This window comes from Rhinolophus sinicus, chromosome 2 (assembly GCF_057876585.1).
Source record: "Rhinolophus sinicus isolate RSI-liver-muscle chromosome 2, RSI-T2T, whole genome shotgun sequence".
NCBI classification, from domain to species: domain Eukaryota; kingdom Metazoa; phylum Chordata; class Mammalia; order Chiroptera; family Rhinolophidae; genus Rhinolophus; species Rhinolophus sinicus.
In genome coordinates, this window is record NC_142502.1 from 160,496,787 (window position 1) to 160,517,191 (window position 20,405).

Genomic DNA, 20,405 nt, shown 5'->3' on the forward strand with positions numbered 1-20,405 from the left:
TGTCAATTTTTAGTGAAATAAATTTATAAGGAAAATAATCATTCATATTGATATATTAACCCATGTGAAAAAGGATTTTCTAGTTCAAAACAGATGGAACACAACCATTTATCGCTCTTCCCTTTCAATACACCATCAAAATGTTAGTAATTTTTTTAAAAATATAAAACAAACAACAATGAAAACTTAGGAGGGAGCAGTGAGGGGAGATATCAAAAATCTTTGGAAGGCATAAGGCAGACGGGGGCATGGTGATTAGATTAACCAACAAAACAGAATGGTTTAGGGCCAGCCCGGTGGCGCAGGTGGTTGGAGCTCCATGCTCCTAACTCCGAAGGCTGCCGGTTCGATTCCTACATGGGCCAGTGGGCTCTCAACCACAAGGTTGTCAGTTCAATTCCTCGAGTCCCGCAAGGGATGGTGGGCAGTGCCCCTTGCAACTAAGATTGAACACGGCACCTTGAGCTGAACTGCCACTGAGCTCCCAGATGGCTCAGTTGGTTGGAGCGCACCCTCTCAACCATAAGGTTGCCGGTTCCACTCCCGCAAGGGATGGTGGGCTGCGCCCCCTGCAACTAGCAACGGCAACTGGACCTGGAGCTGAGCTGCACCCTCCACAACTAAGACTGAAAGGACAACAACTTGAAGCTGAATGGCACCCTCCACAACCAAGACTGAAAGGACAACAACTTGACTTGGAAAAAAATGCCTGGAAGTACACACTGCTCCCCAATAAAGTCCTGTGCCCCTTAAAGTCCTGTTCCCTTCCCCAATAAAATCGTTAAAAAACAAAAAAACAGAATGGTTTAAACCCGCAGGTTAGACTATGCAAGTAGCAAATCAGAAGTGGAAGAGACTTCAGAACTCAGCTTTTGGGGACAACATGGTGATTCCTCAAAAAATTAAAACTACAACTACCCTATGATCCAGCAATCCCACTCTGGGTCCACATCCAAAAAAACTGAAAGGAAGGTCTGGAAGACATATTCGCACATCCCTGGTCTGAGCAGCGTTATTCACAACAGCCAGGTGGAGGGAGCAACTCAAGTGTCCACTGAAGGATGAACGAATCAACACAGTGTGGTATGTACATACAACGCGTTATTAATCAGCCTTAAAAAAGAAGGAAATGGAGAACGTAATGCCAAGTGAAATAAGCTGATCACAAAAAGACAACTGTTGCATGGTTCCATGTATAAGAGGTATCTAAAGTTGTCAAATTCTTAGAAACAAAGTAGAATGGTGGTTACTGGGGCTGAAGGGAGGAGGTTAAGAGGAGTTGTTGTTTAATGAGTGTAGTTTCAGTTTTGCAAGATGAAAAAGTTCTGGAATCTGCTGTACGACAATGTGAATATGCTTAATACTACTTACGTTTAAAAAATGGTTAAGACGGCAAATTTTATGTATTTTATCCACAATTAAAAACTTTATTAAAAAAAGGCTTTTGGTGATAAGACTGGGGCGAGAAAGTCAGCTACACAAAAACAGGAATCTAAATGGCATAGGACTTCTCATCAGCAAAACTAGATGATAGAAAGTGCCTTTTACTCAAGTTCCATAGCAGAAAAGCAAATGATAATATCTAACTAAAAAAAAATCATGAAATAGTTGTATAAACATTTTAAAGATAATGCAAGTAATTACCAGAAGATCCCACACATATTACCAAAAAGTGTTGTTTCTGGAAAGCTATATTTATTTTCCTCATTAGCCCTCTATAAAATTTGTTTTATTTTAAACTGTGCATGTATTACTTTGATTTTTAAAAATTGTTAAATATAAAAGTATCTTTATTAAGCTGTATAGACTACTCAATAGATTAGCAAACTAAAGTTAAACTAAACTTATTTTCTTATGGCTTTCTATTATAAAACATGAAGCATGTTTCTCTGAATTAAAAAAAAGTCAGTTGTAAAGGTAATAAAATGGTATTTAGAAATGAAAAAAAACCTAAGGCAAAACAAATTTAAAGGAAACATGCCTGCTGATAATAAATAGTAATTATACCATTCATAACAGAAGTACTGGTATGTTATCTTTAAACTAGCCAGAATACTAAAAATCTGTAATTCAACAGCAGGAAAAACGTGGGGGCAGAAACAACATACAATTTGATTAAATTTCATGTTGTGAACTGTAGCCCTAGATTCCTGACTAAGCACCCTAAACTTTTAAACACTTTACTTTGAAGTTGAGAATCGATGACCTTTCTGAATCAGATGATCCAGGTTTCTTCAAGTCTGGAAAATGCCAAGCTATTACCTCTTAATATAATGTATTTCTTCAATGCACTCTATTTTATTTACAGTTAAAAGCAAGAACTCTAAAGCCAAGCTATACGGATATGCATTTATCTCCTACATTCTAAGTGATCTTGGTCAAGTTACTTAATCTTTCTGAGCCTCAGCTGTCATGAAATGTGGAGAATAATCTCTACCTCAGAGCGTTGTACTTAAAAAAGCTCATACACATGAAATGCTTAGAACAGTGCCTCTTTTTATTTTCAAATTTTAATTGAGGCCACATATTTTCCTAAGGGTTATCAAGAAATGTTTCTATGATGTAGCCAAGTAGTCTTGACCACCAGCCTGTTACTAGAACAACGCCTAGATTAACAGCTTTCACTATTGTGTCGCTGAAATTAATGATAGTAAAATAAAATCCATACTCAGCTCATGCTTGAAATGATGCTTAAAAAGTCACATAGTACTACTGCCAATCCAGAGCCATATTCTTTCACAAATATCTGCATCAAATCCTAAACACTAGTCTCTGCTTGACTGAGAAGCAAAGGAAGTACACACTCCCCCTTCACCAAACTCAGAGAACCAGAACATTTGGCTCTCATTCCTCCATCAAATTCTTAATGCTTTCAGTATTAAATTAAAAGTTCTCTCTTCTTCCAAATCACCTTTGGTGTACTGCAGCATCAGTACTAGTTTAAAATAAGAGAAAAAGTTCAAAAGAGTCTGAATAATTGTTAAATTGATACTCTTAACTGTTTTTATTACAACAGTTAGATATCTGGGCATTGACCACAGCCAGCTCCAGTAATAAAGAGATGTTACTGATGGGCATATGCTGGGCAGTCTTAAGAATCCCTCAAAGAATGAAAACTGTAGGTCTAGATTAGATGATGAAAACAAATCAAGTCACAGATTTTGTGAAATGAATTTATGATGAATAAGGTTTACCAGATATAAGAATAATTTAGATGTTCTAACTCAAAAGCATAGCTAGAAATTTCAAATTTGAGGCAACAGTACCACTTCTTAATCCCTCCCCTAGCCCTTCGGTAAGGGAAAGGTAGGTCATAAAATGGAAATAACTCTGTTGACAGTGGCATTTCACGTTAGCTGCAAATTTTCTGAGAAAAACAAAAACCCATCATTGTTTGGGTATGTGTGGCGTGTTGTAAAAATTAGACTATATGCATATGTGAACTGTGAAGAATATGCATCCAGGCTATATCAGATTGTCATCAAACTTTGAAAGCAATGCTCAATGCCAGAAAACAAAGACATTTAAGATATGCAAGAAATGAAAACATTACCACAGATTTTACTTCCAGCAAAACTGTCTTTCAAGTATAACAGTATACACAAACTCTGATGAACATGCAAGAATTAAGGGAATATTTTTCCCATGAGGCCTTCCAGAGGAACCTGATGTGAGACAAAGACATAAGGATGGTAGAAGTGAAGATGAGAAAGAGAAAGAAAGGATCTCCTGAGGGCAAAGAACTAGAACGTTGGAGGAATGACCTTGGTAATGGCAGAAACCTCATTCGCAATGACTATCGGGACCATTCGCTCAGGTCCATGAAGCACCCTCAGCCATCATGGGCTGTCAAAAGCTAGAAATGCCAGATTCTTGGGTATCGAAGATCCATTTAGCATGGGTCACAGAATCTACAGAAACCCCAAGTCGCATCATCTCTTTTAAATCAACAATCTCCCTCTCAGGGCTTCCTTTTTGCATTAAAAAGAAAAAGGTATGGACTTTAGGACAAAATAAACTTGAATTCAAATGTCAACTCAACCACTTACTGTGTGACCCTGACCTAATTATTTCTAAAAGAGCACCTGTATCACAGAGTTGTAGCAGTAAATGAACGAGATAGTACAGGTTAAGTGCATAGGTCAGTGCCTGGCATAAAGTAAGTGCGTCAGAAATACCATTACCATTATAATCCATAAAGCATTCTTTAGTCTATCACAGCCAGCCTAATACATAAATAAAATGAGATGTATTCAAACAGAAAAATTATAATTTATGTCCAGGATCAACTATCCATATTAAGTTGACAGATGAAAAAATATCTGATGTTTAGAGAATGATTATCCTATGGATGGCATCTTGCCCTCTCAAGTTTTTCCAGCTAGGCTCAACTATATTTAAATATTCTTCAATAGCTTTTTCATTCCTGAAATCCCTTCAGTGGTTTCTGAAACCAGCAAACCAAAAAACAACCTTATTTAATGAGACATTATCAGAACATTTTAGTTGATGTTTATATATATATGTTATATACATACATATATTATACATATACATTTGCTTATATTTCAAATGTAGTAAAATCACTGCATTTATCTGAATTACTGTTACATATAACTCCATTAGACATACCAAGGGGTATCAACAGTGTTAGAGAGCTTTACTGTGAAAAAAGGCCAATTCACTACGAAAACTTCAGATTAGAGTCCAATTCATAAAATTCCATTCTGCTGTCCAACTTGCCCCTATTGCTGAAGACCCCCCGTTATTGTTTAACATATAATAAAATGTACCCATTTTATGTGTAGTTGGATGAGTTCTGACTATATATATATATATATATATATATATATATATATATATACTTGTGTAACCACCACCCCAACAAAGATACAAAACATTTCTATCACTCAAACAAGTTCCTTCATGCCCCTCGGAAGTCAATCATCCCCTCAGTTCTAGACTTAGGCAACCACTGACGTGCTGTCAGTAGATTAGTGCTGCCTTTTCTAGAAGTTTATGCAAATAGAATCGTATGGTATGTACTCCTTTGTTTCTGGCTGCTTTCACTTAGTGTAATGTTTCTGAGATCCATCTATGTTGTGTTTATTATCAGTTTGTTCCTTTTTATTGCTTCCATGGCTTTTAAAAACTTTGGAGCCCTCCCCTTCCAGGATGGTGTCTACAGGCATTCAGAATGGTCCAGCTTTAGACATGCCGTCAGACGCTGTCCTACAGTCCAGCCTCTAAGGAAACTAGACTGTCCCACCACCCGGTAATACGATGGTTTCCCTTTAAACCAAGAAGGATGGGAAAGCACCAAAATCTGCATGTGGTGTGTGCCCAGGCTGACTTCATGGAGTTCGTGCAGTGAGACCTAAAGCTCTAAAGGTTGTCTAAAATGAAAAAACACATCAGCAGGGCCTACGGTGGATCCATATGTGCTAAGTGTGTCCATGACAGGATCAAGCGTGCTTTCCTTATGGAGGAGCAGAAAATCGTTGTGAAAGTGTTGAAGGCACAACAAGCAAGAATCAGAAAGCTAAATACAAAAAATAAGCTTGCCTGAGTAATAAAAACAATTAAAAGGCTAAAAAAAGCCACAAAGCAAAAAAAATTGAGTCCTCATAGATTTGGAAGACGGAGGCAAAGCCTAAAAAAAGTAGGTTAGGCCTGGGTAAAGATTATCACCAGCTGCCTGCTCACGCCCATTAAAAGCTTAATATTCTAAGGTAAAAGAATTTTTCCCTTGACCATAACACTAATTTTTTCGGCCCTTACTGAAATCAGAGGGAGTTCATGTCCTATCTGTATTTGACTACCTGGATGATTAAACAAGGGCTAAAGGTACTGTGGACTTTGTCATGACGTTATGCTTGATTGTTTTACTACAAGATTGATTTCAAACATTTTCAGAGATCACCTTTGTAACTTCAGCAAAGCAGCCCAGGAATAAAAATAACTGCTCTTCCTAATCCCAACAGTTTTTCAATCAGCTATGACAATCAAATAAGTTCAGGGCTATATGAGTTTACTTCCAATTATTCTGTCTTTTCCTCCCTCCTAAGTAAACCACTCCACATTATAAAAAGCAAATTAAGAAAAATACCAGATAGCAAAGGTTTCATGAAGCTTTCAGAGGAAATTTTATTTGTAGTGTGACTGCCTAATCATTTTAGTGCTGTTTATGACAAGTAGTGAAGTGGAACAGAACATGGCTCTCATGTATAGTTATAATCCTAATATTAACCAGTGAATTTCCCCTGGGGTGTGGCCATAGTATGGCCAACATATTTAGAATGTTTTACACATTGAGTGTTCATCATGATATAATATATGACCTTATCAGTACAAAAATCACCACTATTCGGACAAAACAACTCAAACACACATGGCTTGCTTGGGAGAATTAGCTTCTGCTTGATAGAATTAGTTCCTACATCAGTCTGGCCCTAAAAAGGAGGCTTCTCAAGATAAGGTACTTTGTAGTACTTCACACTTGATAACTCCTCCCTTGTTGAAACTCTACACTGCTGCTGAATTTGAAAACACTCACAATCAACACACTCAGCATTCACACTGCCTTTTTCCTTCAGCCTCCTAAATTCAAGAGGGAAGTGGACCCCTTAAAACAGTGATTAGCCTTCAACCCAACACACAGCATCTGCCCTCTGATCCAAAACCACTGCTTCAGCTATCTCTTCTATACTGACTTCTCAAATTAGATTTTAGTCTAGATTTTAATCATTAAATTTGGCCATTCTCGTATCTCTTCAAACAAACATAACCAAACTCTTCATCTCTGCAGCCAAACTACCTTCATATCCCAATCTATTTATATTAACTACCATTAGTCTACCTATTCATAATCTCTCTTCTAGTAACTCAGACTAGAAACCATAAATCCTTTTTTTATATATAAATCCAACCACTATACACCAGTTACTATGATCCATCAAATCTCCCCTTTTAGGTGCCTCTCTTGTCTTCTATCATAATCTTGAGCACCTTCTACTGTTGTCTGGATTATCTAATGGCCTCCTAGTTGGTCTCCCAGACAGACTTCAACTCCTCTTCCTTCAATCTACCCTGAAGATTACGACCAGCTTAATTTCCCTAAAACATACCTTCACTGTCCCAAAGAATGTAGTGACTTCCTACCCCCGAAGTGACATTAAGTACAAAACACCAGTCTGAACCCTCCTCTGATCTGCCCTGGCGAGGCTTCAAGCACGATAAGCACATCACGCTCATTCCCACCACACGGTCCGTTTGTCCTACCTTCTTTAATTGAGCTAACCAAATCGTGCCAGGTGCCTACGAAATCATACCTGCTCCGTGATGCCAGCCCCACCCCCTCATCCCACCCGCTCACCACTCGTACACCACTATCCATATTCCCTTTAACATTTTTGCCTTCCGTATTCCCTCCTACCCTACTAACTTGTGACCTTGGCACCTAGCAGGTACTGAGTAAAATACACATTAAAAATATACTCCTTCAAGAAAGGATATCCTAGTCAGCCATTCCAACATTCACATACACAAAAAACTAAACTGGCAGAGAACTAAAAATCTGCTGGAACACTGATTAACCTCCACCATAAACTACTGTACCATTTCCTGCTAAGTACAAGCAGTTATTAATTTCCAACAATTTTACTTTCGGTGTTCCACGTTTAAAGCACCGAGCCACTTACACCCATTTATATAGACGAGGGCACAGTAATGAATTCATCACTTGGTTTGTCCAGGTGCTCTGCATAAAGCATTCCCAACTCCCCACTCACACAGTGCTTTTTGAGAACCTCTTTGGCTTTAGGCCACAATCCATCAGCCTCGCTCTTCCTAGGGGTCCTTGGGCTCAGAGTTAAGAAAAGAAGGAGGAAGACTAAGCTGAGCAAAAGGAGGAATGTATGGAGAAAAAGAAATATATGCAAAGGATTGTCTACCTTAAGTATAAACTAATGACCTTGTCCGCTCCACCTTCACCCCCATAGTATCATTCAAGTACTATTCTTGCAAGCATTCACTTCAATCCAAATATCTTTGGAGTTAATTTAAAACTACCTTTAGGTTAAAATGTTTAATGTGTCATTTTATAGACACAGCATTTAATTAATCATTAAAAATAATTAACAAAAACACCAGTATTCTAAAGGAAATACACATTAATGCCTGTAAGATTTTGTCAAGAAAAGAAACAAACAAGAAAATAAAAAATAGGCTCGAAAAGTAGCAAATACACAAAAGAAGAAATCTGAATGTCCAATAAAGATGAGACTGTTCACTCTTACTAATAATAGGAAAATACAAAATTAAAGTCACGATGAAACGACATTTCTCTTGCATTAGATTGAAGGGAAAAAAGATTTTCAATACCAAATGTGGACAAGGATATACAGCTGTGCTATCTGATATAGTAGCTGCTTACTAGCCACATGTGGCTAATAAGAATTTCAAATGTGGCTAATTCAAGGTAAGATTTACTGTTAAGTATAAAATATATACTATATTTCAAAGACTTAACAGAAAAATGCAGGAAGATCTCAATTTTTGTTTACATATTGAAAAATTTTTTGATATACTAGATTAAATACAATATATTATTAAAATTAACTTGTTAATGTGGCTACTAGAAAAATTTTACATATATGGTAGACATACTTTTATAGGACAGCAATGATACTGGATAGAGAGCAACAGAAACTTTTACGTACCACTGGTGGAAGCACAAATTGGTACAGCCACTTTGGAGAGACTTTTGGAAATATCTAGTATGTTGTAAGATGAGAATAGTCTACAATTCAGCAATTATACGCCTTAGTATGTGCTATGGAGAAACTGTCATACATATACAAAAAGACATATAAATGATGTTTTAACACCATTGTTTATAATTACGAAAACAATCCAAATGTCCATTCAAAGAGACTAGACAAAATGTGTTATAATCATACAATGAAATACTAAGCAATACATATATAATACTATTCTAAAAAAGAACTAGAGCAACAAGAACTTCATAAAAATGTTAATTGAAAAAAGCATATTGTGTAAAAAGACATTCCATATATGATCACGTACAAAAACTATAAAATCTCTTAAACAGTACTATATGCTATTCAGACATACATGGAGATCATATATATGAGGGTAGGCACAAAATTCAGCATAATGGGAAAGAAAAGACAGAATCTGGGAAGATTATTTAACATATAGAAGGGCTTCAACTATACTGGCAAGGTACTATACCCTAAACTAAGCTGGGTAGTGGGTACTTTGGTGTTCATTATTCTTTGTAACACTTTTTACAACTGAAATATTGCTATGTTTTTAACATATGATTTTTGTGTATCATGTATAGCACTAACTGGGAATACTTTATGGTTTGGGGGACATAAGCAAAATCTTCACAATTTTAACCATGTTAAAAGCAGTTATACCTTGAAAACCATAAGGGTATAGGAGAAGCCACATATACTGTGTTTCCCCGAAAATAAGACCTAGCTGGACAATCAGCTCTAATGCACCTTTTGGAGCAAAAATTAATATAAGACCCGGTCTTATTTTACCATAAGACCGGGTATAATATAATATAATACCAAGTCTATATAAGACTGGGTCTTTATAATATAATACCGAGTCTATATAAGACCAAGTCTTATATTAATTTTTGCTCCAAAAGATGCATTAGAGCTGATTGTCCGGCTACACCTTATTTTCAGGGAAACATGGTAATATAAACACCAACTATATAAACACCAATTTTATATCACTAGTACCGCTACAATGAGAAAAGGGGAACAATACATACATCCTAGATCAAGAGTCAGAAAAGTTTTTCTTTAAAGAATCAAAAAATAGTATATAGTTGGAGCTTTGCTGGGCCATACTGTTTGTCGGAACTACTCAATCCTGCCATAGTAGTGGGAAAGCAGTCAGACAATATATAAACAAAACAGCATGGCTGTGTTTCAATAAAACTTTATTTACAAAAATAAACAGCAGGCCAAATTTGGCCAGTAAGCCACAGTATGGTGACCCTGTCTAGATTCATCTTTAAAAAAGAAATCAATAAATCCATTAAGTGAAAGTCTGAAGGAAAATGGATTTGCACAGTAATAAAACATGCCACACAAATAACCCGGTAATTACAAAAATGTTCCTGGTCCATGCGACGCGACATCTAGCGATCACCACCTTAACCCAATGATCAAACAGCACCACTAATAGTATGACAATCAGGCATGTTGTGCCTCCTGCTGTGGTATCATATGAAGCAGCAGCACCTATGAAGTATCCTGGCCAAACTGCAACCTGAATTTAACGCAGTCTTTAGCTGTAACTTAACTTACAGAAGGCAAAGGAATAAGTTTTTAAATAAGACCTCAAAGAAACAATCAAATTCTGACATAGGATTTTACAAGATAATTGATCTCTTCAAAAAGAGTATTACTTTTTTAAGTGGGTGTTTAATTTAAAAGAGAATTGAGATGCAACAGCAAATGCAACGTGATGTATGATCCTTCACTGGACCTTGGTATGGAGGAGGGAAAGCTACACAAGACATTTTTGGCCCAATTGTAAATAAATTAGGGATCCATGACTTCTGGGATTAGATAACTGCGTAATGAAAGATAACATTATAGGCATAGAGAAAAATATCATTTTTTTAGCCTCATACTTAGGAGTATTTATGAGTGAAAATGACATGATCATGTCTATAATTTATTTTTAAGTAGTTCAGCAAAGGTTATGTAGATGAAGCAAATATGGCAAAAATATAAAATACTGTTGACTTAGGTGGTGGGTAGATAAGTAGTACTCTATACTGTTACAATGTTCTACAGGATTAAAATTTTTCATAAAAGGCAAAAATGCAATGAGATTTAATTTAGCTTCTTAAATTTTATTCATCATTCTCCTCCACAAATATTAAATTAGTCCTAAGTCTCCCTAAAAGTTCTCAAGGTTACATATCAAAATCAACCCAAAAGAAATTCTCAAGTTCATGACCCTAATGTTTCTCCTTTTAAGCATCTGATTTCTAAAAGTGAGAACAAGCCAAAAATTATAAGCTACTCTAATTATACTGCCATTCCATTTTCATACATTTTAGGAAAATTCTTAATATACAACATATACTTATAATTTTTTATCACATTTAACTTTTTACCTTGTATATTTATATACGTTTTACTCTTTCTTACACCCCGACCCCCCAAGGAAGACTCAAATAATCCTTGTTCCCCCAAGTGCCTAGTGCAAGCAGACAATATTTACTAAATAAAAATTGAATAAAAAATGTGTTCATACCTTTAACAAATTAAGCACCAAGTTCTTATGAAGAAATGTGAATCTCTTTCCCCCCTTTCTGCCCCCTAGTCTCCTCTCCCTAAAAGACACTGTTTCTATGGGAAAATTTATTCAGCAACTATTTATAGAATACAATATAGATACATGAACAAACAGCTAAAAAACACAATTGTTGCCCCTATGCAGTTGTACTCTGGTAGAAAACGAGAATCTTAGAAGAGAACTCTTAATTTTAGAGTCAAAAGGACCTCAAGATATATGGGCCAGCCCTCTGGACTAGGTAAAATACTGCATTACAGACTAAAGCTACTAATCCTATAAAGAATAAATAACTCACAAAGTCACAGAATCATGAAAAGGTTCAATGGGGACCTTAAACAGGGTCTTCTGCCTCCTCGTTTAGGTACTTTCAACTTACCATGTCATGTCATTTAGTAGTAGTAGTTGTAAACAGTATTAATGGTAGTTACAGCAATAGAAAGCACTCAAATGTTAGTGATTACAATGTGCCAGGCTCTATGGTGATGCTTTTACATGGATTATATATCAACTCAACAATTTTATGAAGTATGTTATCATCCTCACTTTACAAATGATAAAACTGAACTTCAGAAACATTACGTAACTTAAGTTATCATCTATGGAGAGGTAGAACAAGGATTCAAATCCAAGTAGTCTGAGTCTAGAGTCAGTGCTTCCAATCACCAGCCTCCTTTTGGAGCGTTATCCACAAACAACCCACTCCAAATATAAAGGCTTCTTACACTTAACATACACTTATAAACATACACAAATAAACATTGCTAAGCAACTCCTAGCCTCAGACAGGTGGATAGCAGGCTGAGCCTCCTGGTCTATTTAAACCACCCAGAGCTAGCAGTAAATTCAACATGTACTCAGGTCCAGCCTTTTCTTTCAACATCGCAAACAAACTTTTTACTTATAATCCATTATAACCTTATGGGACTACCATCATATATACGTAGTTTGTTGTTGACCAAAATGTTATGTAGCATATGACTGTACTGGACTACATAATTTGGCCATGCAATATATACCGGAACAAAAAAACCCACCTACATGAATTCCATTCTATAAGGTGGTCATAAAGTCTGAAAACATACATGTACTTTAACATATTTTGGACTGTAACATCAATAAACCATTTATTGTACATGCACCTGTGTTTCCAGAACTGACGGCCACCCTGTGCTTAAATAAAAATTAAGTAAACAAAGACGGGGAAAAAAAAAGGCAACACAAACCAAAAGCACAAGAGAACAGCAAATAACCCGAAATAAAAATACAAACCTGTCACTGTAAAAAAGACTCAAGACATAGGGTAAGAGCAATAATGCAATTTAAATCTAAATCATCACTAATCCTTCCAAACTGGAGTTAGATTTGATAAAACAAACACACAAAATGGGAGAGTAGAACGGAAAACCATTACGTATCAAGTTATCATTTCACTTTCACATTTTGACTCAAAAACACTCCAGAATGGTTGATTAGAAATTAAACTCAGTTTCCTTACATTTAGGACCTAAAACCACCAAAGCTTTGACAAAATTCTGAATTATATAAACAAACCAGTTATAAGAGATAATTTGAGAAATCAAGTAAGGTTGTTTTGTGTTGTTTTTTAATCTAAAATATCGGCCCTCAAAGATGTCCAAATGTTAACAGCTTAATGAACCTGGTCTGAGTTACAGTACTAAATTTAATATATTCAAAATTTCAAGTACTTTTGTACATCAGCGTTTTGATAAAAGTGATAAATACAGTTACAAAAATATATTAAAAGTGAAACTAGTAATTTGAAGGCTTATTTAGGTACTGTAAATGAGGTCTCTTAGGTCATGAATGGAACTAGTGTTCATTTTTATATTGGAACTTTGAAATAAACACAAGTTGATTTGCTTTAAAATAAAAAAAAATCAATTCATTGCAGCAAGTAAGATCACATGACACTGACTCAATGACACAAATGAAAGCAAAAAAATGCATTAAAAACAAAGATCAAAGATTTCTCACACTTATTGTTAAGTGTGCAACGTTTGTGTAAACTCAGGAGGAGACATCGTTACCAAACTGGACCGTCACTAGGAAAACTATAGAACAGAAAGTAGAAAACTAAGCCCCTGCTTCAAAGCTAACTACAATAGGACATCCTCATGCAGACATTTACAATCTAGGAAAACTAAAGGCACAACTTCAAGTAATACACCACAGCTATTAAGGGGACCAGTAACAAATACACACCAATTTGAGCACAACAGGCTAAGAGATTGGCTCTACCAGTTATCTTCAACAGAACTGTGAAAACAGAAGTAGCTATTGGTCAATCACTAATCTTTCAGGTATACACAACTCACAAAGAACAGAAACAGCGTCTCTTCCAAACAAACATGACAACATATATTTTAGAGGTACGCCCTAAGTTATTTAAGCCATACTTAAAGTCCTGTTCACCCTGATCCCATTATCCCAACCTTTTCTCCCATTCTCCTATCCAGGAACTCATCTACCTAAGGTTGGACAGTAAATGGAAACGCCTGAAGCCCCCAGCTTTCCTCATGCCTAATGTAGGGATCTCTTTTCTATCTTCGTTCATTTTTAATCTTAGGTACATTTTCCCCTTCCTACTTCCTCTTTTCACATCCCAGTTTTTGTCCAGTTATAGAAAAACTCTTCTTCCCTCCCTTTTGTTAAAAACAGTGAAGCTCTAATCACAGCTTTTAAGCACAGTAGGAAACACCATACATCCCAAATTTTCCGATCATAATTTAAGCCATCCACAAAGGGAACGTTGTAATGTAAACTGAGGAAGAGTGTTTGTTATCAGAATGGAAAATCTATGAGGGCAGGAATGAATGTTGTCTGTTCCGTTCAGTCTCCACCCTAGAATAGTGCCTTGTGTATTAGAAGGCACTCAGTGAATGTTAAGAATAATGATTGGGGGTGGGGGAATTACCTCCGGACTAAACACCATTAAACTAGACCGAATTCTGTACTTCTCAATGGGTTGGTAGCCTGGAGTAAGTAAAAGTAACAGGAAGCCTCTCAGTAACTAAACTTGATCTCCCATACAGTCAGTCTTCATTTAGAGTTCCTTTGTGTTAATTATTTCCTCTTTGTAAAGGACTAAGAAGGGTCATCAGTGTTCAACGGATAAGGCCAGTTCATTAACTCCACATTTACCACTTTCATCAGAAGAGGGGAAAAGCAACTCTGCCGAGATAGGTTAGGCACCCATGAGCAATATAGACCCTTCTAGATTCTCCTACTCCTAAGAACATCTATTAACTATCCTTTTTCAATGTGCAGAGTGTACTTACACATACTTACATCAAGAAAATAAAAGGAAATTAGATCTAAGAATCAGTGACATTACTCTCAAGCTTTAAAGTGCTTATAAATCCTTCAGAACTTCAAATTATATACCCTTTATCTAACCTGCTTCTCCTCAGGTACACAGAGTAGCAGTCGTCTCCCATGATCAGAGGAGAATCCGTTCCAACACCCCTAGGGGATGCTTGAAGCCACCAACCGCTATATACACTATGTTTCCTTTATATATACATACCCATGATAAAGTTTAACGTATAAATTAGATACAGTAAAATATTAACAACAAAACAGAACAATTATAACAATATACTGTAATAAAAGTTATGTGAGTGTGGGCTCTCTCAAAATATCTTATTGTACTGTGTTCACTCCTTATGATGACATGAGATGATACAATGCCTATGTGATGAGATGAACTGAGATGGATCCACTGGACAAAGGGATGATTTACATACCAGAAAATGGCTCTAGATTTCATCATGCTACTCAGAATGGTGTGCAAGTTAAAATTGATGAATTATATCTGGAATTTTCCATTTAATATGATTATAATATTTTAATATTTTCCTTTTAATATGACCGCTAGTAATTGAAACCACGGAAAGCAGAACTGTGGATATGGGGGGATTACTGTATGCACGACCTATCAAATGAAATCTATTCACTTGGGGTTTTTTCCTTCTTTTTCTGTTTTTTTACATCAGCCAGGTAACGTGCCCTATCATAGAAGGCCTAAAGGAGGCACATCTCACAAAACAGCATGAACACCCAACCCAATCATCATCACCCTTATGAACTACAAAAGGATCAGGGTTTTTTTTCCTTATACTACAAATCTGATTATACCTGATAACATAACCACAATATAAAATAGTTTTCCATGAAGGAAAAGGTTTTTCATGTTTCTAACATGTAAATGCACTTTTCATTCATAACCTATTTTGAAGTGGAGAACATTCTACACAGATAAAAGTACGGCAATACTAGCGAAAGGTTTTATCCTCCCTACATATAACTGGTCCCATCTCTAAGAGTAAGAAAAGTTCCTTAATATCCAATAGAAGTCTGCCAATGTTTGTCTCTCCTCTAAATATCATGCAGACCATGATATAGGGGTCTTCTTTGGTTCAAAAGGATGCAAAACAAGTTTGCCAACTAGTGTTGTTTCTAAATTTTAAGATCTTTAATTTTTTAAGAAACAAATCAATCTAAAGCCAATAAATATAATCTTGGTATTTCAACATACTCCAAAAGAAAAAATTTGAATCCATTTCCTTATTAGCAAATGAATATTAAACTATTTAGCTAAGTCATAAGAGCTTTATACTGGTGAACTGTGCTTTAAATGTTATAAACCATGTTAAATTTCTAAATATATGAACAAGTTGAAATACTACACCTGATTGCTAAGCTACTGGGTTCTTAAAGTTAAGTAAGTTATTGCAAAGGGTATAATTATAAAAGGTATATGTTATGCCAAAGAATAAGATACTGCAGATGTCGTCATAAGTTAGTTGTAATAAAATAAAAAGAAAAATATTTACTTGAGAACTCCTCCGTGTCATGCATGACCTATCATAATTTAGAGTAAAATACTTATGTCTGCTATTAACATTAAACTGAAGGGGAGAAATAAAAATCTGAAATTTAAATGGAAACTTAAAAAAAAAAAAGGTATGAGTTATCACACGTTATTTGTTTCCTAGGTTGCTAGATGATACCAAAAACTAAATCTCAAAAATTTTATATAGTCTGAGAAATGCAGCATATAGACTACACTTTTGGAAAACTTCATAACATTGTCAAGAATTTAGTAAAGACTTCTTTTATTTGTAACAATGATTCAACAACTGGATCAAATATCTCAAGCTAGTCTAAATGATGGGGGGTTTTTTGGTGGGTGTGGGGGAATACAGATGGAATGCTGAAAAGTGTAACTCAAGTCAAATCTACACAAAGAAGTTAAATCACATTAGAAATGTTTCATTTGAAAAAACATTCCAAGATGACTAATCAGAGATATTAGCATACTTATATTAGTCGAAAAGACCAAAAGTTATTTTATTTTAAATCAATGTTTTGATGTAAACAAGTACCACCAAGAAAAACAAAGGCAGATTATGGAGCCCAAGCACCCTCTTTTTACCTATACTTGTTAGACCAGCCGCTAGAAGCTCATGTTGAGCTCTGTCATTTTATAAATTTTGTGACAGTCAAGTAGAAACTATTAATACAAAAAGCAGTATTCCCCAAATCTACCCTATTTCACCTTCACTGTTTAGTATGAGTGCAGGATAGTGAGATGGGAAGTAATCCAGGCTATTAATTCCAGAGGTTACCCAGTTGGTAGGAATCTTACCTCATATCCCCAATTAATCAGTTCTCTTAATCCACAATTCTGCTATGATATATAAGATACATTCTATATACAATAAAACTTTAAATCTATAAATAGCAGATTGTTTCCATTCAAATTCTAAAATTAGTTCACTCAAGAAAAAAAAATAAAAAGAATCAAGTACAATGTGAAAAAGACTCACTGAAAATCCAGAAATAACCATATTCCCCCAAATTCTCTTACCATTAATTGTAATTTTATATTTTAAGCTAAGCATTCTTTTAATAAATTTTGCTATTAAAATTGTGGAATTTTTTAAAAAATGTAACCATTATAACTGATTTATCAGTGGTTTCCCAACTAATTTTTGCTTAAAAATCAGTGAACTAAGAAAGGCATATTTCACAGGAAAAGTGAGGGACTCTAAAAAAAATGTCCATTATAGGAAAATAAATTTTCAACAAGGGCCACTTTTTCTGACCTTGTCAACTTGTGAATCAGGTGTTCTTAGAAGCACAGCTATTTAGATACTACACCATTCCTTCAGATGATGTAATCTTAAGGAATTTTGTAATTAATAACATACGAATTACTACATAAAATAGTATTTACTGACCTGTCTGTCAGATAAACTGAAAAGGCTTTCGCCTACTCCTGGAGTCTTCATAGAAATCAGACACCCAGTATAAGAAAACAGGTGTTGAAAGCTCTGCTGGTCACTTTTAAGAGAATAATCATAACGTGAACAAATCCAAAAAAGAATGTACTAGAAACTGGAGAAATCTTAACTAATGGTTATGAAAACCCAAATAAAAATACTACTCCATGCTGATAATGCAACAACATGAAGAATCAGTACAGAAACTGTGATAATACTTTATGAGAGCAAAAATAAAGATGGAAAGGGGAAAACACAAACAACGATTAAAAAACAAAACAAAACACAAAAACGACATTGAGAGAGAGTAAGAAGCTCAGTAAAAATCAGGATTATCCTTGAAAGAAAATCTGTTGATTTAAAAAGAAAAATCTGTTCTAAATGCTAAACTTTAAAACTCCTACTGAAACAACACACTGCCTACTCAGGAGGCCTACAAAAATATTTTTTAAAAATTATCATTTTAATAGTATAATTTCAACTACATTTTAAAAAAGAAAAAAAGCCTGTACACTTGGAAAAGACTATTATAATAATTAGAATAACTTGCCTCACTATTTACTTAGAAATGCTCTATTTAAAAGTAGGCCAACAATAGGAACTTTGCTATTGCACAAGAGAGAAAGTAAATGAAATGTCTATTAACATTCAGTGTCGATGGCATGTTTCTCCATCTCCTTAGAACATACTGACTTACACTGTCTACTCTGAACAATTTACCATTTCTACATCCATGCAGTAGCTCAAATAAAGAGTTCCTGTGTTAATCCCACAGTAAACCTCAGTAATTCTCACATCACAGGAGTTGTAAACGTTTGTTAACAGAAAAAGAATGTTTTTCCCAAAATAGCTATAACACTAAGACTACTCAAATTCCTAAATAATCCTTTTACAAGACTCCTGCCAACTTTATTTTGATACATTAAACATGTGGAGCCTATTTTAAAAGGTCTTTAGCTGTGACTTAATCAAAACAGCTTCCTAGTGGCTCGTATGTCGAATTCTTTTTCAAGTTTTCAAGCTGTTTTCAGGCCAACTTGAATGCTGATGAATCTGGGCCACTATCAAACGCTTAAGAAGCATTTCTGCCAAATAAGATGGGCAAATGTGCTAGTTCTGCTAAATCTGACAAGCGGTCATGCAACTCAAAAAATGAAATAACTATTTTCAACACTCACTGTGACATTCGTTTTAAATATGACTTCAGGTGATTTTCACATTTACGTTTAACAATACAATCGTTTTTTAGGTATGTTAGGCTCAGTTAAATAATAAAAAACTGATCTGCCACATAAAGCTGGCGAGTCTACTGTTAATGGGCCTCTGGTCGATTTGGGAGTACTGACGATAGCAAATTTCATTTAAGAACTTCACTGGTTAAAAAGAATGACATCCGAAAAGGATTGCTGGGCAAGGCAGGAAAGAGAAGCCCGGAGTCCGCTAAGAGGAGAAAGAGAAACGATTTAAAGCCACTAAGAGGGGGAAGAAGGTGGTGAGACGCAGAGACAGAAGAGCGAAAGAGAAGATTTAACAAGGAAGTGAAGTGGAGCGCAAAGTAGGGCAGAAGCAGATGAGGAAATAAATGGGAAAGGTAGTGTTTCCAAATAGGCAAGCACCAGGAAGGGATGAGTGAAGGCCTGGGGTAGGGTAGCCCCAGTGTTTTCATGTGAAAGAGATGCTCGCAGACTGAAGCAGAGAACAGAGGCAAGCAATTGCCAGGCGTCGGAGCAAACTAAAATTCTCTGCCCTAAGCCTCTCCCAGCCTCGGCCGAGCGCGGAGGCGGCGGCTGGGGAAGGGGCCTACCCGGGAGCCAGGCCCGAGTTCCGCTCCCCCCAGCTCCGCGGCACAGGAAAAAGGCGAGGATTAGACGGGCAGAGGCCCTGGCCGAGGCACCGCGGCACCCCGAAAACGGTCCGGGGTCTCGGCCGTGCCCTCGAGCGGTTTTCCCTACGGCAGGGCGCCGAGCGGCCTTACCTGGGGCAAGCGAGTGAGGCGAGGTCTAGGGCGTCTGCTCACGCCGCCGCAGAGACCCCTACTGCACTCAGCCCAGGCTTCCAACGGAGGCGCGACCCTGCCTCGGCTGCTACTTCCCCCTGGGGGTCTCGGCCGCCGCCTCCGCCGCCTCCGGGCTGTTTACACCGTCGGGCCCCGCACGCCGCCGCCGCCGCCGCTGCCGCCTTCTCTCCACCCTAGTGCCGTTGCCGATTCGGCCGCCGCCACCTCCTCCGCCTCAGCCTCGTCTCTCTGGAGCATCTTCCAGCCACCAAACCTTGAGAAACAGAGACTCCAGCCGCGCCGGCAGGAAACTCCCCCGCAACTGCTAGGGGGAAGAGGCGGTCAGAGCACCGGCGGCTTTTCCGCCATTGAGCAGCAGCCGCTCAGCTCCTTCTGCAACCCCCTCCCTGAACCCCGTCCTTCCCCGCCCCTCGACGAGCCCCGCCCCCAGATCCCACCCATTGGGACGCCGCGCGGCCTCTCACTGTACTCGGTTTGCTGAGCGGGTCGTCAATCACCGGCCAACCTCCCACTCCGGCTGCCACTGTACCTCCGTACGGAGTTTTCCCCGCCCACAATGCCCCGCCTTTGAGTTCCTAGCTTTCCATTGGGCATCAATGACCACCTTCAATTGGCAAGGTCAACTATCCATCAAACACCGCCCACTGAGCGAGACCCAACCCTTTATTACCATTTACTTCATTCAGCCCCGCCTCTGCTATACTGTCCGGACGTCAGGG

General features: G+C 37.1%; 1 protein-coding gene and 1 pseudogene across 4 annotated transcripts in view; both read right to left on the reverse strand.

Annotated features, from left to right (window-relative positions):
- PPM1B (protein phosphatase, Mg2+/Mn2+ dependent 1B) overlaps positions 1-20,072 on the reverse strand; it is a 63,394-nt gene extending 43,322 nt beyond the window's left edge. For 2 of the 4 annotated variants that reach the window (XM_074331936.2, XM_019748623.3), the window contains exon 1: positions 19,645-20,071. The gene's annotated coding sequence lies outside the window, so the exon portion shown is untranslated. Of the gene's footprint in view, positions 1-19,644 lie in introns of all 4 variants that reach the window. The other 2 variants (XM_019748624.3, XM_019748622.3) reach the window with 2 other exon arrangements.
- LOC141571999 (small nucleolar RNA U13) lies at positions 15,372-15,481 on the reverse strand (annotated as a pseudogene).
- Positions 20,073-20,405: the final 333 nt, after the last annotated feature.